This window comes from Thunnus thynnus, chromosome 8 (genome assembly GCF_963924715.1).
Source record: "Thunnus thynnus chromosome 8, fThuThy2.1, whole genome shotgun sequence".
Classification (NCBI taxonomy): Eukaryota; Metazoa; Chordata; class Actinopteri; order Scombriformes; family Scombridae; genus Thunnus; species Thunnus thynnus.
The window spans coordinates 24,179,816-24,205,956 of record NC_089524.1 but is presented as its reverse complement, the minus strand read 5'-3'; the positions used below and the strand labels follow the sequence as shown (position 1 = coordinate 24,205,956).

The 26,141-nt window shown below is 44.0% G+C and overlaps 1 long non-coding RNA gene across 1 annotated transcript in view; it reads left to right on the top strand.

The window, feature by feature from the left end:
- Positions 1–19,737, top strand: part of LOC137188010 (uncharacterized) — a 38,859-nt gene extending 19,122 nt beyond the window's left edge. Inside the window, exons 3-4 of the long non-coding RNA XR_010929315.1 lie at positions 4,589–6,148; positions 19,085–19,737. This is a non-coding gene — a long non-coding RNA (uncharacterized lncRNA). The remainder of the gene's footprint in view (positions 1–4,588; positions 6,149–19,084) is intronic.
- Positions 19,738–26,141: the final 6,404 nt, after the last annotated feature.

The following is a 26,141-nucleotide window of genomic DNA, read 5'->3' as shown; positions in this document are numbered from 1 at the left end:
CACACACACACACTGAGGTCTCCTTTTACGGAGCCACAAGGTTACAGAGTGTCGATACAAACGCGCACAGCCCTCCGACAAATGGGATTTGGCATGTTCAATCAACAGTGCTGCCAAATCCCTGTTGTTAAGTGTTGCAGAGCCATATCTGTCTGCAGTGGGCCTGAGCTATGCTGCCTTGGCCCGCTGACTGTCCCCTAAATATCCTCTATTAAAGTCCTCTGTAATAGAATTATCTGCTGCATTTGTCATTGGATTTGAATAGGTGTGTGTGCCGTGGCATAAATAGGGAGCAGGGATGGAGTTTACACATTGTGCACCTGTTATAAAAAAGAAAGGCCTTGAGTGACTCCTCCACTTGTACCTCGAGGTCATGGACACCTGAGCTCTCTTCCTTTCTTCTTTCTCCCGCTTCTGATTTCCTTGCTTGGAGTTTAAGTCACTGGCCTCCCTTCTCTGGCCATCTCTCCTGGCCCTTTTCCTGTCTTCTGTTAGACCTGATCCTTTCATCTTCTTCCCCCTAATCCTGTGCTAGAGGAGCCTTCTCTTCACCCCTCCTCTGCCTCCTATTGCTCTCTTTTTAACTCCGTGCCTCCTCTTATTTTAGCGTGTCCCTCTGCTCCTTGTGCTGCTTTCTTCTCCTCTCTCTTCCTCCTTCTTTATCCCCCCGCTTATATCACTCTGGCCTCTGCCTCCTCTCACTCTCCTCCTCCTTTCCTTACTTTCCTCTGTCCTTAATTAAGTTAGTGATCAGTTGACTGCCCCTATCATTGGTAGAGAGCAGGTTGATCCTCCCATCCCAGGAGGGGGGTGCATTGTCTGTGCTGGTTGACCAGTGTAATCCCCCCACCAGGGACAAAGGGCAGTACCCTCACTACCTCAGCCACCACTGCAGGGCATTAGCCCCCTGACGAGAGCTGTGCCCTGGCCTGGCCTTGCCTTCCTGACAGCCCAGCATCACACCGCTGGCTCTTTCCTTATCAGAGGAGAGCAGTTTGACTCTGGACTTCTGAGAGTGAATGTAGATGGCTAGAACTAGGGGAGCATGTGTTGTTCTTGCTGGAACAAAGTATTCACTGAGGTGCACATTAATGGGATCCCTTGATTCATATTTACACTATCACACACTCACACACACGCACGCATGCGCACGCTGTATTAAGATCAGGAAGTCCTACTCTAACCCTTCACACAACCCCACATACCTTTCTCTCTCTCCCTATCTATCTCCGTCACACACACACACTTTCACACAAGGAGCGAGTAGGTAAGGTTGCTATGGGAACAGTTGGTCAGAGTTTACCAGAGGGGAAACAAACAAAGTACTGTTCATGAAAGCAGGTTGTTCCGTGCAGTAGGAGCAGTGATACTCTGTGAGTGTGTGTGCGCGCAAATGTGGTTTGTGTGTCATTTGAGTGAGTGATTAGATACGTGCGTGTGTGAAGATGTGCATACTGCCTCCTTTTATAGCTATCTTTTCACCAATACCTTCCTGCTACTATATATCTGTTGTTTGCAATACCATCATGAAATGTTTGAGCTGCACAGTGGGAGGCAGACATTCAGTGGCTGCAACCTCTAGAAGGAATTTGGTGTAACACCTCAGAGCTCATATGACAGCACAGTGTTTCCTTTTATACTGTGAAGTGTTCAAATAATTTTTTCATCATATTATTTCTAAAGAGTTATACGCACTTGTACTGTATGACAAAGCCGAGCATGCTTACATCCTTTCAATGATTTCCTATTTTGAGCTTCAAATACACTGTCACTTGCTTGCTTTACAGTTTAATCTATGGATTTGTGTGTTATCATACAGTAATGTGTGTGTAGCAGAGGTGGCAGAGAGTTTAATGTTCGACACAGTATCTCCTGCATGTTTCTTTAAAGGTGCAGTGTGTAGAATTTAGTGGCATCTAGCAGAACAGACTTGGCAGAAATGGAATATAATATTTATAAGTATGTTTTAATTAGTGTGTAATCACCTGAAAATAAGTATTGTTGTATTTTCGTTACCTTAGGATGAACCCTTTATGTCTACATAGGGAGTAGGTCCTCTTCCACGGAGGCCACCATGTTGCACCGCCATCTTGCTACAGTAGCCAAGAACGGACAAACCAAACACTTGCCTTTCGCGTTTTTTGCATCTTTCGTGAGTTTCGTGGCCACCGTACATTCTCCTAGGGGGAGGAGGAGGGATATGCAGTTTGTTGTAATCCGCAACCTCAAAGCTAGATGCCAGTAAATCCTACACACTGCACCTTTAAAGGTAATTTCTATGTGTAAGTCACATTCCCCAATGCCTGCTGTGCTGGGAGAATTTCCAGAAAATCTACAGAAGAAAATGTGAATTAATGTGTGTTTCCACCCACTACTGTTAGGGGAATGTTAGGTTAGTTGGTGATGGTAGTTCTACAGACAAGTGCCACTGAACCATTGCAGAAGAAGAGGGCACAATGAGACAATGTAGTTGAAAGACTGCCAGTCAAACCTCAAATGATGGAGAGTGTGGGATGTGGAAAACATGATGGAAATTCACACGTATCTGATGTTTTCATCTACCGCAAATTTTCAGCTCTTCTATGGTGCAGAGGCATCATGATTTATTTCCTAAGTCTATTCCCATTGCACATTGACACATTTTCTTTTTATCGATACACCAACTTTTCCATTTCAGCCAAACATAAAAACCTTAGTGCGATATTTCAACGTTTTTTTTGAATTCCCGGCATTTCCACCAAGGTTTTTTCATGTGCAAATTGAAAATGCACATAAAAACAGGTGGATGGAAACATTTTGTCTCCCTTAGTTATATACAATGTCTCCTCTCTTCTGTGGGAAAGTAGGTCTCGTGGTAGTTAGATGTCACCTCATCCCAGTCGCAAACAGCAGCAACCTCTGCAGTTCTCATTTCTGTCATTCCCCTTCCTCCATACCTCCCCGCTCTCCCTCTTTTGAGGCTTATGAACAAAATGCATCTAAACTCTAAAGCAGCATACAAACCCGCTGCGTTTCTTCCCATAAAAATGCCACCATACCTCCCTCACTGCGTCCGTGTTCCCACCCCCTTTAATGCCTCTTCAGCGCTGCACTTGGATGCTTGGCTAATATTTATTGCACAACCTCTTTTAGTCGCTATAACCCTGTTTCTCCTTTTATTTTTTAAGTCCAATGCCATGGGGCAAAACCACCCCCCAACACCACCACCTCCGCTGCCCCTCCCAACCTTCTCCGCCCCCGTTCCTTCTGCTCTCTCTCCTTCAGCACTGACAGATAGACAAACGTACTGTTCTCTCTTTCTTTGCCTTTCACCTCTCAAACCTCCCTCCATCCATCCTGCCGGACGGGTACAATGCAGGCGCTCTATCCTGCGGCAGGGAGAATGCAGCCCTGAACTAACAATATCACCAAGGCTGCCTGAATGCCGCCGAGTCCCATTGTGCTCTGTCAGAGGGGAGTTAACACCCATGTCTGAGCCCAATGAATAGTATTATTGTGTCTGAGACATGCACCGCACCCCCAGTCCCCATCCATGTCCCCCTAACTCAACTCAGCCCCCCTCTCCTAAACTTGCTTCTCTTGTCCCAACAGTGTAACCCCCCCCCCCCTCGATGCCCTTCGCTCTCTCCTTAACAGACAGCTCTAACTTCCAAAGCCTTGCCGGCCCACCGACTCTAAACCTCCGCACTTTACTTCTCTATTCCCTGGCAGTCGGCCCGTGGGTTTTTAGTCTCTTTTTCAGACCTGCAGAGGGTGGAGAGAGGTGGACAGAAGGGCTGTCAGAGATCTGCGGTGGTTGTGGCGAGGATATTTTAGAGAACGTGTGGTTGGTGTGGTGAGGTGCAGTGTGGTGGGGGTTGAATTTGGCCACGGCTCTTTCTCTGTTGAGGAACACAATGGGACCATGAATCCTCAAAGAAATGTCCCCCCAACTGCTATTATCATAAGAAGAGGGCTGCTGAACCCATTTGAATAATTCTAGATGATACAAAAGCTGAGATGTTTTCTTTGACAAAGTTTCAATAGAGCACCACTGGTCTGGCCAAAACATTTCCATTCCTTCACACTCTGTATGGCGCAAACAGAGAAGGGCGAGGGAAATGTAGTTTGAAGTATCACATCGGTTCTAAATGTTGCTCTTCTTATTTTTTACCATCAAGGGCAAATAAATATAAAACTCAGTGGACTTTTGCAGCTAAGGGAGCGCAAAAGAGGGTCGTTGTTGAGGAAAAACTTTTCCTGTAAATATTTCTAATGTATTCTATTGACGCAGTGGTGATTTTTATAATGGGCCCACTTGCACCATATTTTGCTATCTGCAGCACATCAGAATCTAATAGCTGAGAGTACCTTTGGCAGGCAGTATCTCTCTGCCTGACACACTTAACTCTCAGGCCTCCAATCCCTGCGGTTTTTACTCTCTAAGGTTAGCAGGTTCATATTACCAGCTGAGAGAGGATGCCAGAATCCTCCACCCCGACTTCTAGCTGATCAAAGACCAGGATTGACATTCAGAGTGGGTAAAATGCTGAAAGTTAAGATTAACTTGTTTTTTTCTCCATCTCTGTCTCTGGTTGTTTGTGTACAGCAGGAAGAGGAGGAGGAGGCAGTGGAGGAGGAAAAAGAGAAGCAGAGTGGGTGGAAGGATGGAAGGAGAGAAGGATGGAAGCAGTTCGAGGAGGTGGTTCGAAGCGGGTGAACCCAGAGCAGGTGAACACAGCTGTGGATCGCCATGGGCTCTCTGGCTGCCTTCCTCCTGTGGCCCCGGCGCTGCATACAGGGGTCCCGGGGAGCCGGCAGGGGCCAGCCAAAGCTGCGGCAGAGTGGGCAGGCTAGGCCAGCCAAGCCAGGAGAGAGGCAGGTGAGGCGGGTGAGCCGAGCTCTCATCCCCGCCGGCTAGGAGCCTCCGCGGCAGAGTGGAGCAGCGCGGAGCAGCAGAAATCAATACAGAGGAGAGAGGCTAGCAGAGGTTGCCCAGCACCGCCTGCAGGCCTCGGAGCCCAGGGACCAACCACCACCACTGCTCCCAGCTCCTCTCTCCATCTTTCTTTCTATCTTTCTCCAACAGTCCCAGCACCAGCCAGGGCCAGGGCCCTAACCCTGCAACCGCCCCACACGCAGTGTGTGTGTCAGTACATGCACATGTGTGTGTGAAATAGAGAGAAAAAGGGAGAGGGAAGAGACAGAGAGAGTGAGTCTTTGTGTGTGGTTCAGCCAGAGGGGTTTTTGCTGCGTCTAACACCACTTGATAAAACTTTGTCAGAGAGACACGGAGACGGCGAGGGAGGGAGAGAAACGGAAGAAGAACACAGGACGTCGAAGGTCTCTTCTCCTCCAACCCCCTCCCTCTTATTACTCATTCCACCTTAACTGTTTGAGCAAGAATTCATCGGAGATGGTGCGCAGGACATTTCTGCTCAGTCCCACTTCCAAGCAGATAGCGCACAATATTCGTAAGATCTCACGAGCCAGGATGAAAGGACAATTTGAACTTTTTCTCTCATCCACTGTATCAGACACAGCCTGTCTTTTCGCCTTAGATTTTCTCACCCTCACTACAGCAACTCCCATCAGAGGATATGGCAGTGCAGTATTGATCTATAAGGTGGAAGAGAAGAAGGAGGGCCCGGGCTTTCATACCTCTCTCTCTCTGTGTGTGTGTGTGTGGAAATAGCACCTGAAGTCCACTTACTGCTGTGCAGCAGGAATCCCGTGGCAGCAGAAATGACTGGCTGCTAATTGAATGAGAGTTGAAAAGGACAGTAGTTCTACCTGTTCAGTATCACCCCCTCCTCCTGTCTAATACTACTTAGTTTTTCATCCATTTTTCTCCTCCACACTTACAAAAGTCCTTCTCCACACAGATATTTTAGCAAAATTGCTAGTGGCTTAAGAAAATTGGCTAAGGAATGAAAATACCTGGCCTAACATCAGCACAGAGGTGAGAGCCTTCAGTAGAAACCAGAGAGGAGAAACAAGTTATTTTTTCATACAGGGATAGAAACATCCCGCTGAAAACTTCAGTTCTGAGAGGTCATGCCACAAAACAAACTGTACGCATCTGTGGACTTGGAAGGACATTAAAGACAGCCGGACAGTTGATCAAGCATTAAACCTACAGAGATCACAACGGAATTCATACCTTTTGGTGAGTACCTCATGATCATTTAATTCATTTTGTGATCAGTTCTGATAGATTCTTTTCAGCTAAACAAGGAGAATAACAGAAATATTCCTCCTCCTGATAACAGTGTTATGATAAGATAACATCTCTGCTCAGAGGTGCATGTGTTTTTAAGTGAACACAGGCACGTTGTGTAGTTGTTGATCTCCTCAGTCAGATCTCACCAGGAGCCCGGGGCTGTGATCATACTGTCACTGACTGTTGGAGGAGTTAGTTGTTGTTGCCTGTACCAGGGAAGGTATTAAAGCACGATTCCTGCCTGCCAATCTCCTGGCACACAGAGAGAGACTGGCGCCTCTCTACGCCTCAGCCTGGCAGCGACCCATGCTTACAAAATGGCCGATTCCTGTCTGCCAGCTGTCTCCCTAAGCCAAGATGGCGCTCGGTGTTTTTTTTAATGCCCGCTGTTTGCCATCTGCCCTCTAATTGTTAACGGCTATGCAAATATCTTGTAATTGCATTTGCATGTGCTTGATACTTAACCCCTCCCCCTCGGTTGTAAATAATAGCGGCTAGTGTAAAAGGAAGAAAAGGAAACACAATCCTGCGCGGTTGCTGATTGAATACACAGCAGGAACAATTAGCAAATGAATGTTGCCCGTTGTTGCCCTCCTCTTTACATCTCTTTAAGCTCACCTTATTCTGTATGCAAATCATTGATGCCGTTTTCATGGTTTTGATGCTAGCTGAAAAATGGAGTGTCACCCCGTCTTTCTCCCAGCGGCTCATTTTGAGACGCTCATGTGTCTTCTCATTGTGCCATATGTGACATCTGTGGTTGGCTGCATTACCAGGGTAGCCTGCCTCCTCTGACAGGCAAAGCCCACACTGTAAAGAGGAGCAGGAGCGAGGGAGAGGCATAACATAATGACCTCATTAGCATGCTCAGCACTCCCTGCTATAGGCCCTGGTGCGCTGCTGCGCCGTGGGACCCACCGGTGTACGCCCTTCTCACAGCACTCAGCATGCAACATTGTGTTCTCCCAACACAATGCGGCGCTTCATACAGGCTTTATTACGCCTTGTCAAAGCGCAGGGGGATCAGGGGTATCAGTGCAGAAGCAGCAGGATACGGGCTGTGTACGTGGAACAGGAGATGTATTGGTGCTTTATGGTCTTAATGTGGTGTTAGCTGTGCTGATGGATCCTCTGTTGCTGCTGTTGTGTAATGACATGTGTGTTTATGTTTGTGTGTGTTTGTGTGCTTGAGTGTGTGCCTGTGGTCTTTAGTCGTGTGTGTGTTGGTGCAATTGTCCGTTTCATTGTGAACTCCCGTGGCAGTCGTGGCCGTTTTCACCTGTCAGTGCTAATTATTGGAGTGAGCGTTTTGGTGAATTGTCTGTGCCCTGGAAATAGGCTATCATCCACTCTGAAGACCCACTGTATGGTATCTGTTGTCGGTCTGTAGTAGTCTAGCCTTGAACACAACAAGGACTGAAGGAAGACACACACTCACATACATACATGGTCTCACTCTCTCTTGGGAAGTACCAATGACAAAGAGCCACATTGATCTTTTTTTTTGCTTGTTTACACAGTCTGAGCCGTACTCTGAAACTTACTTTCCAAAATTTAAATTGTAAATTTTTGTTTTTTTTCTTGAAAAATTAGATTTTTCTTTTGTTGTCATTGTGTGTGTGTGGATGTGGTTGGACAGGTGTTGTATATTTGTGTGGAAGAAAAAGGTAGAAGAGAGCGTGAAGTAGTTTTGACAGTAAAATCTCTAACCATCCTTTCAAAGCATAAAATCAAAATGCAGATTCTACCAAATCTCAGACCAGTGATGTGCACTGCCACGCAAACATCGCCGCTAACATGTTTTATTCAGCATTTCTAAATAGTTGCTTATGGTGCAGCAAATTACAGGCTATATTTTGTCCTTGAAAACTGTTCAAGGATTAGGGCACTAAATTATCTTCTTCTTAGGTTGTGTGTGGTAACTGGTAAAGAAAGTGGGTGTGCGTGCTGTCATTTACCCATCTTAAAAAGGCTGGTTCACTCCTGTTATCGTGCTCTCTATCAGACTCGGGAGGTTTTAATCAAGCCTCTCTGTCTAATCAGCCTATGGTGACACTGATGAGGCTGAGGTGGAGCTGAGCAGGATAGTGTTAAGAGCCCACGCTAGCTGTAGTTAGCCTGGAGGGGCTGCAGGCTACTGTATCCTTTTGTGGGGGGGCGAAGGGGGGGATGGCAGTCAAGAAGACAGACAAGCACAAAGCTCAGATAATTTTTTTGCCGTGTGACTGGCGTGTCAATCCGGACGAGTCAGATTGAATTCATTTTATTTATCAATTTATATGTGTGTTTATATTTAGCTGTTATTTCCAGGTCAATAAATCTTGTGGGAATGAGGGTTTGCTTTAAGTTTCAATGAGAAAAGCAGGTCAAGAAATAGAAAATGGAGAATTAAAGTGAGAAAATAAAATCAGTCACGCAGTTCGAAAATGTTTAAAGCTGTCATATACTCCTAAATGTGGATTTGTGTGTGTGGGCAGCACAGGAGGGTGGGGTTTTCTTGGTGGAGGGAGAGGGATGGAGGACAAGCCCCGAGATGTGGGTGTTAAGTCTTTATAAGAAGAAAGAGTAGTTTGTCTGGATCTTGGGGGATAAACGGGGTGGGGTTCTTTTATTCTTCATTTGCATATTCAACAAAAAAACAAGGAAGACCATATGTTTAATGAAGCACCAGATGAGCTTAACACCAGACCACGTATGCTAGTCAGCCTCTATAACTGTTACATAGGCACTCATGCACACATACCGTACAAACACGCACACAGACACACACACTTGCATGCTAATCCACATCACGCGGGTTTGAATGTGTCCATTCACAGGAGAAAAGAAAAAAAGAAAAAGGACACGCTCCCCAACACCATCTCCTGCAGAAAGCTTTCATGCTAATGACGGCGATAGCCATGTGTGTTACTACACTGCTGCAATTATGCATAATTCAACACAAAGAGAACAGGCAGGATGGCACAGTAGACCTTGCTTTAGGTGGACATACTGCATGTGCATGAATATAGTAGTGTGTATGTGCATGTGTGTGTTTGAGACACTTCATAGGAGGTGAGCAGAATGGCAGTACCCGCTCCTTCCATTCTCATAAGCTTTAAAGCCAAAGACCCTCAACAGCAAGGCTACATATAAGACTCCACATGCATCCTATGCTCTGAATGATTTTCACAAATCATTTTCTTAATTATATGAATGACGGACATTTAAGTCTTTTTAAATGTGTAGAACTCTGTCTAAATTATGAATATTAATGTAAAAATTGTAAATATATTTTGTTAAAACTGTTTCAGGGTTAAAAACATGATCAGATTTGATCAGACAGACATGTAAGATATCCCAACACTTATCATAAATTTCATTAGGCTAGTAAAATATCACAATTTAGACATGGCCCCAACCCTGAGCGTTAGGCAGTTTTATTAAATTATATAAACCTTTTTTTTTTTTTTTCAAATTTTTGTGTGACTGTTTCAATGCGGACTGTTCATTTGTGTGTGTGTGTGTGATTGTCATCCAGTTCAGTACAGCTTTTCTCATTCAGACTGCCCACTGCTATTTATTTGCTTAGGTATTGATTGAATGTGTTCCACCCACTGAAGTAATAGTTGCTGAAAGCATTTACAGCCATCGCTCAATTCATCGCGGCCCATTCCACGTCTTTCTTTCTTTCTTTCTGTCTTTCTTTCTTTCTTTCTTTCTTTCTTTCTTTCTTTCTTTCTTTCTTTCTTTCTTGTGACCAAACAAATAAGTGATCGGTTCTCTCTTAAATCAAATGAAATATGAACGAGTGCTTTCATACCTTTTAAATACACTCCAACTGGGTAAATTGGTCATTTTTGATGTGCCATTTTCAGGTATTGAAAAAGATTATATCAAAATGTAGCATTCTAGTTCCCTATGCATGAATAATAGTAATAGTATTGGTATTAGTAGTAATAATAATAATAATAATAGATATTATTGTGCTCAAATGGTCAGAAATATTTATTGCCGTAGGAACATATTTCTCCACATATTACCCCTTTTTATATCCATAGAGCATTAAAAAAATGGAATAACAGTCATTATTTCCTCTAAATTAAGTAATGTGAAATTCAGTGTTTAAAAACTTTCCAGAAATAATGATTAAGGTATCAATTTGTTAAACAGATTCACCGCCTGTCATTTACATAATAAATTGTATTTCTTTTAAGAAAATGAAAGCTTTTTTTTCTTTTTTCAGTAACAACAGCCGTTTTATCCGTCGAGATGCACTTGGCAGACCAAACTTAATTCATTTCATTGATACTCAGGCAAATTCCTTGTGTGAAACTACCCTCCTTAGGAAGTAATTCCTGAGTCAAGTGTTGCTGCTGCTGCTTCCTCAGAGCTGCAACACTGAGCCCCAAGTCTGATTATAGACTCAGGGAAAAACAGTCAGGCATTTATCCAAGTCACTGATTATGTCATTTCAACAGGCTGCAAACACTCAGACGGGCTAGACAGCTCTGAGGGGAGAATTATGAAGCCGGAGTGGAATGGAGGCTGTATGAAAAGGAAATGAAAATGGAGTAGTGCTGTATGTGTGATTAAACTGCCTGCTCGCCAGGAAAAGGCCACGCTGGTGTAGCACAGGCCTGAGATTTGGCCGTAATGAAAATGTGAAGGTGGAGGGGTTTGAACCCCCTGAATGACGTGTATGACTGCACACACACACACACATCCTTACACATACATTATATAGTATATGTATGTGCTCAGGCTGAATGGTTTATATGAGGGAGCCACTGAGAGTAACATAAAGCAGAGAAGGATAATACGGTGCAGACAGAAAAGCTGAAAGAAAAGGAAAGCTCCTCGAATTAAAAATAAGGAATTCTGATTCATGTTTAGCAGGTAATTCATACAAATGCTGTTTTGCTGTTGCCCTTAGAGACAGACAGACAGGCAGGCTTGTGGCAGCCAAACCTTAAAGTCAGCCACATAAATATTAAATTGCACCATTCAGATGCAGAGACAGCATCCCAGTCATCAAGCGTGGGAACGGGCTAAATGATGAGGCGATGAGGGGTCTGCTCAGTGGAGGGGGTTGTGGTTAGTTCATGGCCAGACAACCCAGCTGCACTGACTTCCATTCAGAAACAGGTTAGGAAGGACCTCAAGGGTCAAGGTCAGGGGTGTGGGGTGTGCGTGTGTGTGTGTGTGTGTGTGCGGTTCGTCTGCCGTTCATCCCCGGCTGGCTGACTGTCTGTAAGCTGCCTCTGTGTTTGCTTATTTTATAAGCTGCTTCTTATTGCTTCGCTCCAGGGACGACTTGAGCTGAGAAGCAAGGGAACCCAACCCCCTCCGTCAACCTCTGGCCAGTCTCCAGCCGGCCCCGAGCCAAATCGAGCCAGAAATCAGTCCTGCAGCCCAGTCAGCCCCCTGGTCAAACAACCCCCAGCCAAACACAGTCAAACCCAGTCAGACACTTTGACAGCCCCCCTTGTCTGTCTCAGTCTGCTGCCTCCTGTAATTTAACATGTCGGCACAGGGTTCATCTTATGTGCACCCCGCAATCAGAAATATGTAGCTCATCACATCTACCTGTTTCGAACGCTTCGGCTTTAGCCATGCGGACGGATTTTTTCTAATCATCACATTTTAAAATTCAGATTAAATTTCTGTTAAAAATATTCAGTGTTCTGCATCCAAGTCTGGGCCATTTGCTAATTTCAAAATGTTGCAATAGCCGTATGCCACATTTTCTTGATGAAACCATCCATCAATAGCAATCCTCTTTATTGGTGAAATGCAGTTGGTCACTGTATCATTGCCATTTCATCAAATCATCTGAGAGGCGAGCGTGTGAGCTTGCAGCGCGTTATGCCACTTTGAAATAAACAGTGTAAGCCCTTTAAGAGGAGGGACTGCAGCACATGAGGAGAGGAGAGGAAATAGAGGATGGAGGGAGAGAGGACAAGGGAGGAAGGAAGGAGAGAAGTGGAGACACACAGCTAACCCACCCTGCGGTATCCTGCTTCCATTCTTCATCGGGGACTTATGCTTCATTAGGCTGTCTGAAAGAAAGACCCGCTTTCCCTCATCACCTCAATAGACTAGTCCCCCTTCCCTTCCATAGCCTGGAGGGTTCTCCTACAAAACCCACCTCCCTTACCTCCTGTTTTCCTCCTCATTTCTGCTCTACATTCTCCTAATCGTCTCAACTCGCGCTGAAATCAAGCTTAGTAACGGTAGTTTTGTGAGCGCCTCTGGTTCGCCGCCACCGCCCCCCCCCTTCCCTTCCTCCTCCACCTCCACCTCCTATCATCCTCCGATCCCCACCAGCTCTCCTTCTCTGCTCATTCACTCACCTTGGTCAGACACACCACCCACCCACTGCTTAAATCCCTATCAGCATGTCAAGTAAATGTCTGCCCAGCTGGGGTTGACACACATATGCACACACACACACACACACACACACACACACACATGCACACACCCATGCTGAAATATAAATGCACTGCACACACAATCTTTTGCTTGCTTCTGGGGTTTAGCCTTCCTCCCTGCTGACCCTTTTCACCTGTGTTTTGCTCTCTTCCCCTTCTCGCCGCCTCTCTCTCCCCCTCTGCCTCTCCTCGGGCACTGATCTGACAGTATGGTTTGGCTAGCTGACTATATCTGCAAGAGGTTTATCACAGGGCTCCTTTGCACTCCTTCTGTTGCCTACCTGTTTTTATTTTCCAAATTAAAGTGCTTTCTCCGAAAGCCGCTCCGTACCCTAGGCCATGCTCACCTTTACATCCCATCTATTTGATTAAAAGGTTACTGGAATCCTATCCTCTGAATTTGTTACAGTAAAATCTGGTCAGTTTATCTCCTAATAAAATCTGGAGCTGAAATATCTGGGCTGTGTGTTAAGAAATAAGGTTTCATATCTTCGGTAGTTTGAAGTCACTCTTCTACCAAGTATCCTTGCAGGGTTTTTTTTCCCCAGAAGGAAACCAACAAACTCAACCGGGAACATTCTTTAACACAAGTTTTCTATTTTATAAAAGAAACAAGTTGGTCAAAGATTTTTTTTACAGATAAATTTTGTTTAAGATATTGCATTCTTTTGCACTATCTACCTCAGCTATAACATCATTTCTAACAAAACAACCTTTCACTGAGATGCTATTACTTTATGATTACATTGTGATGAAGATATTTATTATATGTAGATCAGATTTGCCTGTCGGAGATTTTGTGTTTCTCTCATGAGTGTTTGCGTATCTGTCCACAGTTGTGTTTAATTTAGCATCTCAGTTAAGGCAAAGTGATTTAGCAACACTTCTCCGGTTCATCTAAATTGTCAGAATTGTATTCTTGATCTAATCTCCCACCAGCCTAAGTCTCAGTCTCATGGGTTGAAAAAAAAACATTTGTATAAATTGCATTTATTTTGCTCTCATAGTGCTAAATTATGCTGCTATCCTCTGTATATTCCCCTGCATGTGTTTCTGATTCCTCTATACACTGCTGATATTATTAACATAGAGAAGGACAGGGAACACTGAGCTCCCAGCAGACTTTTAAAAAAAACCCACACACAGCTCCCCTGTTTCTTCTCAAAATAAAGTGACCGTTCCCCGTTTTATTCCTCCTCCCTCCGAACCACATTTCAATCATTACTCTGATTTTTGGGGACAATGACGGGCACGGTGCATGCTCAGCAGTGGCCCAGCCTCTGTCAACGTAGCACAATCTTTATGTAAATGTATTCAGATGCATTCTCAGCCCCGTAGCCCATCATCTCTGCTGGGTGGTGGAGGCTGTTCAGTCACATTTCTCCTGTAGCAGACTAGCAGGCTGGAAACGTGCAACACAGCTACTGATGCGAACGGCGAGGTGGACCCCTGCCAACGCGCCTGAGAAACCCCTATTAAACCCTATGTTTATATTGGGGCTGTGATTTGCAAATGTGCGTTTTCTTGCCTTTAGGCATGTGCACCCCCTATGTCGTTTGACTTTTTCATCAGGCGCGCAGCAGACAGCACTAGAATAGCGAGGATGGGGTCCTTGCTGCATGCGCACGGCGAGATGGGAAGGGGAGGGGAGCGAGAGAGAGAGAGCGAGAAGAGGAGGTGTGTGTGCATTTTCATCTTAGTGGGTGCTCTTCTTTGGAGCCCGGTGCTCTGCTCATATTGAGATATTGCTGAGCAGGTTGACACAATTATGCGCACACACACACACACACACATACACACACACACACACACACACACACACACACACACTGTTCCTTTGTGTATGGCTGTGCTCCTCAGCTGTGGCTCATCTCTAATGTTCTGAACTTGATTCTCAGCAAGTTCATTGCTATTCATTTCACTGTCATCCTGAGCGCCCTGTGAGACTGACTAAGTTTGCAGCCCAGGTTTCCCAGGCAGGATGTGTTTGTCACACACTCACACACACACACACACACACATGCCCACACAAACCTATTGTTTCAGCAGCAGCAGGATGTCTGTAGTCCTCTGGGTAAACGTGTGTGCTGACTATATCAAAGGACACAGTGAGACGGTACAGTTTGTCAACGACCTGGTTCTGCTGCATCCAACTATACTGCAAAGTTCAGTTCTCAGGTGATTAGACGCAGCGGGAGCAGATGTACCGTCCTCTGCGTATCTTTATTTTACTAAGGGAATGATTTTTGCAGGGAGTTGGGGGTGGAATTGAAATATTAAAATCTGATTTAGGTTACACTGGAAATATTTTTCATCCGTATTCATTTCACATCACATAAAACAAAATAAACAATAATCTTTCAATAGAACTTTTTAGTTGCCTGCTGTTATCACTTTAAAGTTTTCATATATCCTGTGTAAACAAAAAAACAACCACTTCAACCTTTTTTCACCTCTTATTCTGTTGCCCTTCACTGTCTCCTTTCTCTTTTTTTTTTACTTTCTCCCTCTGGCGCAAGAAAACCAGGGGCTGCAGTTTGCTTAGCTGAGTCCATAAAGAGGCGTTTTAAAAAGCTGTGTTAACAGACCAACAAAGCTTTAAATGTGCCCCCCTCTGTGAGGGGGTGGTTCCCATAGAGATGTAGCGTGGCGCTCCATTGGTAGGCCTCTATCCGGCCTCTCATTCAGCCCAACGCTCAGTCACGGTCACTTATGGTAGGAGGGAAAATCACACAATTCAGCCCAAGCTTGATCCAATGACATGTTTTTTTAATGAGGTGGCTCTATGTCTTTGTTTGGGAACCAAACTAAACTCCAGACCTGGGCAAGTCCTGCTGAATAAGACGCAAGGCCATGGTCAGGCAACACTTTGAAAAAAGGCACAAAGAGTCTGGCTTCTGTTGAGTGAATAGCCTTTAACATTTACACTGTTCCTTTGCGAACATCACTAGCAACCATGACGATACTGATGATTTATTCAAAAGTTAATAGGTTTACTATCTTTACAGTGTTTATTTTCTCCTATCTCAATCTTGCTTAAAAATACTGGCAGGAAAGGTGCAAATGTGCTGAAATAAAAGCTCAAAAATAATTTCAACAGAATAAATTGACGCCTGTTAGGCATTTCGAGCCACTTCAGTTATTTTTTCGAGGGTCACACACAGAGCGATTTCTTTCTCTTCCATTTTCGCCCGGCCCCGGTGTCTTTTTCAGAAAACGCCACACCATATATCACACATATGTGCACATGACCTATGGTGTGTGTACATCTGCAAACGTGCCGGGCGCTCACTGGCTTGTATGTTCAGGGGTGAGGACTGTCATTAAACTGTCTGCCTGCATCATCAGACTCAACCATCACCCTGCCTTGCTGTCCATTCTGCTTGTCGCTGGGCAACACACTCACACGCTCACACACACACACACACACACACACACACAGACACACACAGATTCAGTTGGCCATCAGCCAGGATTCACATACACCGAACATACAGTTTGTCTCCTCATATTGACACACTTGGATACAAGATTTTGAAGGCTGTTACAGAATACTGACTTTCATATTCATGAGCAGATAGCCCATTTTTTTACCATTATTCATCTTCAATTTTTTAAAATTTGCTCCAAAAACATCAAAAAATATAAAGTTTTCCTTACAAAATATATTTCTTTAAAAATAGAATAAAACTAGATTTGACACATTGTTTTAGTTGATATTTTGACTTTACATGCGTCATTGATACACAGACCAATGAAAGTCTTCTACAGTAGGTTAGTAGCTTCACAAGGCAAGGTGACCAATCTCAGTACAACCTTAAATGATGATTTTGTTTACAACCTATAAAAAAACAATTAACTAGATTAGTTTAATTCATTAAAATTGAATGAAACGTGCATTTCAACATTTTTACAGAGCTGCAGTCAGTTACAAAGCCTGAATTCACCAAAGGCCAATATCGGTCTACAACACACTTCAGTCTGCCTACTGCTTGTCTGCTAAAGCACTCTTTTAGCCTCTCATACAACCAACCCATCAGCCAGGCTACTTGTCTCTGATTTAGTCAGACTCTGTTCTTTGCTCACGTTCAAGGCTGTGGTAATGTGGAATTAGTATGCAGAGAAGCAGACAGACGGCCCTGTGGCTCTAATAGGTAGCCAGACTGGAGAAGAAGACTAGAGTGGGGGGGTAAAGAGCATCTCTAGCAGAGAGGGGGTTAAGCATGGCCTCTCCCTCACTTCTCCTCCTCCTATCCTCCCGCTCCCTTTCCCTCTCCCCTTTATCGCCTGGTTCCCCATGCCCTGTCCCCAAACCTTAATGGGACGTCAGACGGACAGCCTCGCCTGAATTTAGCAGGGAGAGCAGCCTCCTTCCCCCCCCTCGCCTTGTTGTCTCTCCAAAAAAACAGACTCCCCCTATCCCCCTTCCCCCATGCCCCTCTTGCTCTCACACTGCTAGCACCCATAGCTTCTCAGGGCTATTGAGGGGGTCCCAGACACCCTCCACTCTTCAGCCCCTCAGCCCTAACTCTGCATAAATTAGCCACGTCTCCCTGGTGTCTCGTCAGCCGGTCGGGGCACGCCTGGCCCCGGGTCTGCCATCTCCCAATCTGCTGCTCTTGCTCCCCTCATGCTGTCACCTTCTGTCTCCCTCCACCTCCCCCATCTACTGTATTCTATCAATCCCTGACTTATTTTGACCAGACATCCTCGAGCTTTGTCTCCAAAAGAGCTGCTTTTTTTCCCCCTAATCTCATCTCCTTTCTTGCTTTTCTGAACGTTTCTAATTTCTTACAAAATCACTATCACTTCCTCTCCTCTCCTGCTTCTTTTTCTTATTTTTTCCCCCTAAATCCCTTGACACACTCACTCCCACCTTACCTGCTTTATATTCTCCACATTCTCTCTATCTCTACTTTTCTTATCCTTCCAGCACCGTGTTACCTAGATCAACCAAGCTCTCCTCTCCTCTCCTCTCCTCTCCTCTCCTCTCCTCTCCTCTCCTCTCCTCTCCTCTCCTCTCCTCTCCTCTCCTCTCCTCTCCTCTCCTCTCCACCACCTCTTCCTCCTTTTCAGCCAGGATATTGTTTACATCTGTCTTGCTAATCACCGGCAGAGCCTCTCTAGACCTCACAGATGTTGCAATAATACAGGGGATTAGCAGGCTTAACACTCTGGCTTATTTGGGGAGTTTTCCCGATGGCCTGGCAGTGAAGCCCGTCAGCTCCTCTGAATTTGACCTTTTTTTCTGCTTCATTCTGTGCTGAGATTCAGCAGTCCCGCATCTCTTTGATTTGTGATTTTTACAAGCGTCTGGCATGCTGATGTTGTTTTATCCAGATCGGTGCTCTGTGCTTTCACTGTCTGCAGCTACATCAGTGCTTGGATTAAACACTATTACAGACCTGAAATGGTTGATATATGACACAGCTTTAGCGACAAATAGTGCCCATTTTAGCACTTTTTTTTGAACATTTTAAATTGGCCATAATATGATTTGTGAATTTTCATATCATTCATATTTTTTTTATATTTTAGCCATCATTGCTGCCAGATCTCCTTTATTCATGATGTAGCTAGTCAGCACTGCGTTAGCTCCTTTCTCTGTTCACCATGGTGACGCTTGAACCTCTCCAGTCTCCTCTGCTCTCCTCTTTAACTCAGTGCTGAAAGATAATTAGATGGTCTTCTCAGACTCAGCATCTCTGCTGCTCCTCTCTGCGTCATGCGGCGCAACCGAGTCCTGTTTTATGACCAAGCAGATCCAGTGTCTGAGACACTGAATGTGTGTGTGTGTGTGTGTGTGTGTGTGTGTGTGCGTGCATGTGTGTTTGGGGTCAATGTATTTCTGTCTGGATCCTAATCCCAAAGGTGATATTAGTCTGGTAGGGGGCAACCCATCCCCCCAGTTTATGTGTGTGTGTGTGTGGGTTTGTACTGCAAGCGTTAGGGTCAGCCAGGAAGCCCAGACAGGCTCTACCTTGACCTTTGACCCATGACTGTCTGCTATAGCTCAGGGGTCGTGCACACCATTGATACAGACAGCTGATAGACGCACAAATAAATGCACACACACACACACACACACACACACACACACACACACACATAGATGCACATGTGCCCAGCCTCCCCCCCTGTAGTAAACAACAACAGTTTGGTGTGTCTGGGGAGGTGATGACACAAACAGCGTCATCCCTGGTAGCTGTACGCTGAGAGTGCATGTCCGTGTGATTTAAGCACAGATAGTGCTTCCTCATCTTAGATGTTTTAGCTCTCCTCAGCAGCTACACCTGTCTAGGCCAGCTTTTAAATCCCAAAATAAATCCCTGCATAATAATAAATAATAATGTTTCATTTAATTTAAGGACACCCAAAATTTGAAGAATATTACTGAACTCATTCCACAAATTAAAAGGTTTTCTTTTCACTAATCACTGTTTTTTATCTGCTTCTATGTTCACAGATGCAGTCAGGAATGCCACCATGGAGCTGAAAAGTAGCGATCAAGCTTCCACCGTTGGACCGCACACAACAAAGCAAACACACTGTCTGTAGCCAGTGTCTCTGAACATGTTTAGCCTTGGCCGCATATGGGAAAATGCCACCTCGATATGTGCAAGAATAGCCAGTTAGACACACATCATTAGAGTCTGATTATCACTTGTCTGGTCTGCGGTCTTTGTGGATGTGGACAGGTAAGTTGGAGCCGCTTCTAAAAGGTAAGTTTGGAGGTTGAATCAATTTAAGAGCTGTCTGAAGTGTAAAATGGAGCAATATTTTTCAAAATTAGTTTCATTAGATATGAATTACTATATTTGAGACCAATCTTCGGTCGCAGATTGGATGAGACCCCAAGGGGTCCTTCTTTTCACTCAGTAATTTACATTCAAGTATTTGACTGGAAAACCATTTGACAAGAGTTTGTCGCTGTTGAATTACTTTCCTCTTTTCTGTGGGACATTATGTACACATACATATTTATACATTATTTTTCATAATGTAATGAATTAACTTATCATAAAACAGTGAATGAGATTGTCAAATGCCAAAAGTTTTGCCCTGATGTGATATACAGTATATTATCAATAAAACTGAACAATTTGTGAAATGAAAAAATGTCTTGGTTGTTTTTTTTTGTCCTCTTTTGTTTAAGTCTTGTTTCTATAAATGTCAATTATGCTGGCTGGGATTAAAGTTGGACCTTTCAGTTAAAGGATAAGGCTGATGATACTGTATGTCATTCTTACTGTCCACAAATCCCATGAAAAGACCCAAAGCAACAATGAAATGATCCTACTAACAAGTATTGTATGTGTATCCAAAGCCTTATTCCTCTGTGCGAGAGCTCAATTGTTGTCCAAAAACTACTGAAAACACATCAATGAGCTACACTGCTGCACTGAGTGATATGTTCCTTTATTACGAGGAACATGGGCACTGTAGTTTATTTTAAGTCCGTCCCACATACACTGTCCTAGTGCCATAAATACTCACAACCGCTCCAAATTTGCGGTTGAAAGTAGCCTCCAACAAACTCACATTTTACTCTTGTTTGAGTGACATTTGCTAAAAACTACAGTGCCCAGGTATTTTAGGAAATTAGTGACACTAACAAAAATATAGAATATCGACACCCTCATCCTTTAAAGAACAGTATAAATGCAGTATTGATTATTGATATCGGTACCATGTAAGATGTGGTATGAGAATCTATAGAAGCCTGTTCACTGCGATTACTCTGATTATTTCAGCGGTGGCTGAAGGGTTGGAAGGGGAACAGTTAAACCTAGTGGCCTAAATCTGTGGTGTCAATTAGGTGTCTTTGTGTGTGAGCAGCAGGGGTGTTGAAGCGAGTTGCTGGAGCTGAAGGAAACTCTGAACAATGATACACATTCATAACCACACACATACACACACATACACACACTGCTCCCATGTTTTGTGGGGATCACACCTCCTTTTGTTTTCCCCCAACAGCCAGTAGAGGCGATGCCCCACTGCCCTCAGTGTGCTCCACTGCTCTGACTGAAATGGGCTCCCCTGCTCCCCTCTGGCCCCTCGCTCTCCCCCAACACTGTCCCCTCGCTCTGGGCTCCCCAGCCCTCGGCCTCCCCCTGACTCGTCCTGACCTGAAATTAGGGCCAGGCAAGCCTCCATGGCCAGGCCAGCATAAAAGGAGATCTGTGTGTGTGTGTGTTTGCGTGTGTGCACCATGGCCCTGAAAGAAAGTAGGAGATTATCCCATTCTGTGTGTCCAGTCACCAGTGCAGTATTGACCACGGTGGGCCACCCAGGGAGCGTCCAGCCAGCCGTGAGATGGCCTGGTATACATGCTTACTGGCCATGCTAGATTCCCCCACTCTCACCGGGGAGAAGGCCGAGCACTACGGGCTGGATGCTTTCTAAAAACACTGGAGTCTGTACGCGGAGTGACCTGCCCTCCACACACAGGGACACACACCCGCATGCACTAAACCCACTCACAGACACACACATTCAGCAGTCACACCCTTGCTTCTTGTTCACACACACACATACACACACACACATTTCGGCATACCCTCTGTACAGTGAAAGGCATTGCCATCAGGTCGTTTTCTGTGTCCTGTGAGGCGAGGCGGAGGTCATTGGGAAGGTGGAAAACCTCTTTAATGGTGGGAATGATACTATAACACCTATAGATAGAGTTACGGATCATGTCACATACAGTCTGTATACAGTATACAACTCTGACAGCAAGACCCACTCAGTCCTGATGGTAAATGTGAAGATGAACGGGGGAAAAAATGTAGTTTTTGTTGAAAGATTGCATCAATTGTTTCTCTTTTTGCTTCACTGCTTATCTCTATATATTCTTTACATTACAGTATGTCCTTCTAAAATAATTGACTTTATTTAAATATTGACTCTGTAATAATAATTGTTATCATTTTGTATTTCATTTTGAAGAAATACAGCATAAAAATGCAATATACTTCTACAATGGACTACATTTATAGCTCCCAGAGCTGTAAATGTAGCCCATTGTTGACCTAAACAAACCCTCAGGGGTCATCTAATTGTCTCTTAATTGGTCAGCTGTTTGTTTGTCGATGAAGAGTGTCTAACATCCTTGGCCGTTAGCAACACAAAGGCCTTTAACAGCAGGACAGAACTGCACAAAGCTCATTAGCAGTAAAAACAAATAAGAGAATTTATAAGGAGGAGTGTTTTTACTGTATTTTTTTTTACTGCATATAAACTATGAATGAGGAGTTTTGGTGAAGCAAGAAAGCAACAGAAATAATATCATGTCATTCATTCTTTCTTTGTTTTAAATTGTTTTTAAATGTGTTGGAATAAACTGGCTGGAATAAACAATGTTATATGTCATTCAAAATGATCAAATTATTTATTTTAGGAGAGCAAAGTCAAAATCATTTGATTTTAACACATGCATATTTTTATTCCCACTTTTTAACTGCACTAAATGTGGGCCTTCAGGGTTGATTTTTTTCTTTTTTGGAGCATTATTTTTTTACGCACAATCTCTGAGTGGCTAAATTTGCTCACGAGGCAGACAGCGCAGACAGATGCACAGAGGATGAGAGATCTAATTAATAATACAGGAAGAGATGAAGAAACAAATCAGCCGAGCACACCAAATCTTTTTACCATAATAAACAAATGTTGTTATTTATTATGATGAGGGGAAAAAAAACAACAAAAAAAACACTCAAACTGCACTTACATTAGTCACAATAACAAGTAATATATTTTTATGATTTTGTTTTGTGAGTTATTTTTTCTTTCACAAATCGAGCTATTTTATTTTAATTCCACAGCTGTTAGATGTTATTGCATCATGGGATATTAATACTAAAAATGAAAGTGTATGTCTTTTTGTTTTACACAATAAATCCCAAATACAGTATGGTTTAATTTTCTCAATTTGGCTCATTAAAAGTATCTTAATTGTCCAGTGTCAAGTGTATTCAAGGCCCTTAGGATTGATGATGTGTGTTTTTATATACTGAGACCATTTACACGAACACAGCAAGAATATATAGTTCTGATTAACAACATAACACAAAGCATCCATTTACATAATACAATTCAGTGTTAATGTCTCTGTTTATTTTACACTGCAGGCATTTAAGGTGACAAGCTTAAACGCTTGATCACTGTTGCAAGCCAGCAATAGTAACAAGGAAGACAAAACATGGAACATCTGTGCAACCCTCGATTGAGCACGTATGATAAAACGTGAGGAGAGTGTTTTGTAGTGTTTTTACATAGCAAAAGGTACAGTATATACTGTACATGTGAAATGACTGCATTAGCATCCATGGATTACAAGTTCAAAGAGTTCAACTGCAGCCCACTAATGTGCCACCCCAGCATGCACACATACAAAATGAAATTCTTATGTAAGCGTTCTAATTTCAGACCCCAGTGACTGTTCTCACACTCACGTGTAATGAAAGGCTGACTTAAAAATTACGTTGATGTGGTTTTAGAGTGAAGCTTCTGAGATCCTGACAAAATGTTTAAAAAAAATTGTATTGTAAGTTTTTATTGTAAGCTTGTATTGTTTTTGCTAAATTGTAAAGTAAAATAATGAAATTAAAAATCAGTTCTGTTTTAATTTGGACCAGTATTACATGCTCACTATCTCTCTCTGTATGTATGTGTATGTGTGTGTGTGTGTGTGTGTGTGTGTGTGTGTGTACAGGGGGTCGTCTCCCTGGCTCCCCTGAACTTGGTTGCTCCCCAGACATCCAATAAAATCTGTAGGCTCAGCCCACAGTGCACAGAGAGGAGCAAGTTGAGGGTAAAAGAGAGGTTGCCAAAAAGGGGGTTATGGTGGAGTCAGGACTGGGATGGGTGGGGTTGACGGGTTGGTTTGGTTATGTGGGGGGTGCAGCGTGCATTAAAAAGTCCGAGAACTTGGAGCCTAGTTTGTCATGCTAACTGCAGCGATGCCATTGAATGTGGACACAGGGAGCAGAAGGTTCACAGGACCCCGGCCATTCTCATGCAAAGTCTGTCAGAGCCTTCTCCTTCGTCCATCCACCCACCCACCCACCCCACAGCTTTTCCTCTTGCAGAAGAAATACATACATGTTTATAAATGGGCACACACTCACTGAAACCAGGGGTAGGGTGCCCCTTTCTTTATACTTGCTGTGTGTGCAAATATGTTAAGATACACGGTGGAAGAGTGGAAACATATGACACACTCACAAAATATGATTGGAGAAATGAAAATTTCTCTTTAATTCTTAAGATTTATGAAACATGTTTAATTCAACATGACAACACTTCCCCCTCAGCAGCATTTCAGACAACAAAAGGAGGGAAATTAAGTCAGATGCAAATATCATCAAATATGTTATGAGAGAGTAATGCACCCTGTAGCTCTTTCTGCTGCAATTAACACTCATCTTAAACTTCCTATGACCTTGACACTACCTTGACAGGCAGTGGTGTGAAATTGACCTCATTTCCTGACTGATTGTGAAAAACAATTTCCTACCGCATGTTCCAATAAACACCGATTTTATTCAAATTTCTATTTTGGCCTCTCTATTAAATCAGCCTCACTCCCTGATTCTTATTTCTGCTCGCTGCTAGTCTGCACCTCTCATCTGTTTCACCTGATGTGGAGATTCGGGGGAAGCTACAACTCATTTAGTGTTGAATCTGTTCAAATGCCAAGTGGTGAAAATGTCAGCCGCAGTACAAGCAGATACGCCTATACATGTACTCTCTTTAAATGCAAACACTCCATGCAAATGAATGTGCTACCCCCTCTGGGCTAGAAACAGTGAGGAGAGGTAACAAGCATATATAGATATATATATATATATACTCACTGTGTGTGTGTGTGTAGGTGCACAGATTTATGTGTTTTGGATTTATGCGTATATACCTTCACAACCAGAGACTGAGGGAGACTCCATTTGTATGTGTGTGTGTGTGTATGTGTGTGTGCGTGTGTGTGTGAAAATGTTTGCTTTTGTGCCCCCTCATCTGCACTTGGAGCAGCCGTTTGGAGCCTGTATTTGATTGAGTGAAGGCCAACGCAGCCTGAACACTCCCTCTAATGGAAGAGTGGAGCCCAGCAGCTCAGTAATGCACTGACCCCAGAGCTTTTACAACGCTGCCAGCCGATAAGTGGCAATATGCTGGATCTTATAAAATTAACAAGACTGTGCGATGGGGAGAGGGAGCTCGGAGGGTGGCGGTGGGAGAGGATTACATCCCTATAGCACTTATAAATATTAGCATGCATGCATTTAGAGGACTATAGCAGTTCTTGACAGAGTTTTATAGCCGTGGCAGTGTGATTTTTTAAATATTTTTTCACTCGTTTCTTGGCTTTTTTTAAGGGAAATTTACTAGGAAACATTTACAGGCCCGTTTATGTTAGATAAAATGTCTCTCAAGGTGTTTTAATGCTGCTGAATTTATGAAAGCTGCCACGGAGCCAGGTGCTAGAGAAATGAGCCGGCTTTCGAAGTGACGGCAACTGCGTGGATCCCAGCCAGCATGGCTTTGCAGGGGCACCACAGGGGTGTGAACATGTGTGTATATGTGTATGTTTACCATACATTCCCTCCTAAGCCTCCTACGCTGTGACATCCACTGTATAAGCTCAAAGTCAAACAGCCTGCATGCCTGGTTATGCAGCATCTATTGTGTTTTGGGTAAAGAGGGCCTCTTCCAACCAGAACAGGACATTTTGAAGTGCTCTGCAATACAATATGCAAAATGATATTACAGCCGTAGCCACTGTCTCAATGCAGCCGAATCTGATTCACGTCTGAGAAAGGCTTTATTCTTGCGTGCCTCCCACTATAACCTCCTCACCTTTCTCACACAGGATCAGGGTGGGTTTGTGTGCGCGGGAAGGGTGCATTTGTGTGCATTTTCGCTCATATACCGTGCATTTGTGACAGCTATTGTCTGCCAGTGCTCCAGCAGGGGCTTCAAAGTGAATTATTCATGCAAGATTTGAATACATGCAAATGGTTCACTCCCCTCTCTTGGCACAGATCCAGGTTACCTATGGCAACGGCGCCTTCAAGAAGCATCTTTTCACCCCCTCCTCCTCCTCCTTCTCCTAGGCACCCGCCCTCCGACCATGTTATCCACCCAGTGGTATTGTTTCGATTGTTGCAATACCAGGCTGGGTGGTTGCACACTGTAGGGTGGCAGGATATCCCATAATTCACAGTCAAGGTCAAAGGCAGGGAGGATGAGAGATGAAGGGATGGAGAGTGGACAGATGGAAGGAAGACGGGATCCCTCCATCCAGCTGCTAGGATGTGAAGTTCAGAAGGCGACAAGCAGCCACTGGTAAAGAAAGAGAAGCGGTTTCAGGTGGTGAATGATGTTATCACCGCTGCGACAGGCTGGGCACACACTCACCTACTCTTCAGATTTAGTCACAGCTCATGCGCACAAACCAGTGCAGCAAAACAGGATGAGCACCATTACTTAAACATCTTATTTGTTTTTATATACCCGAATCA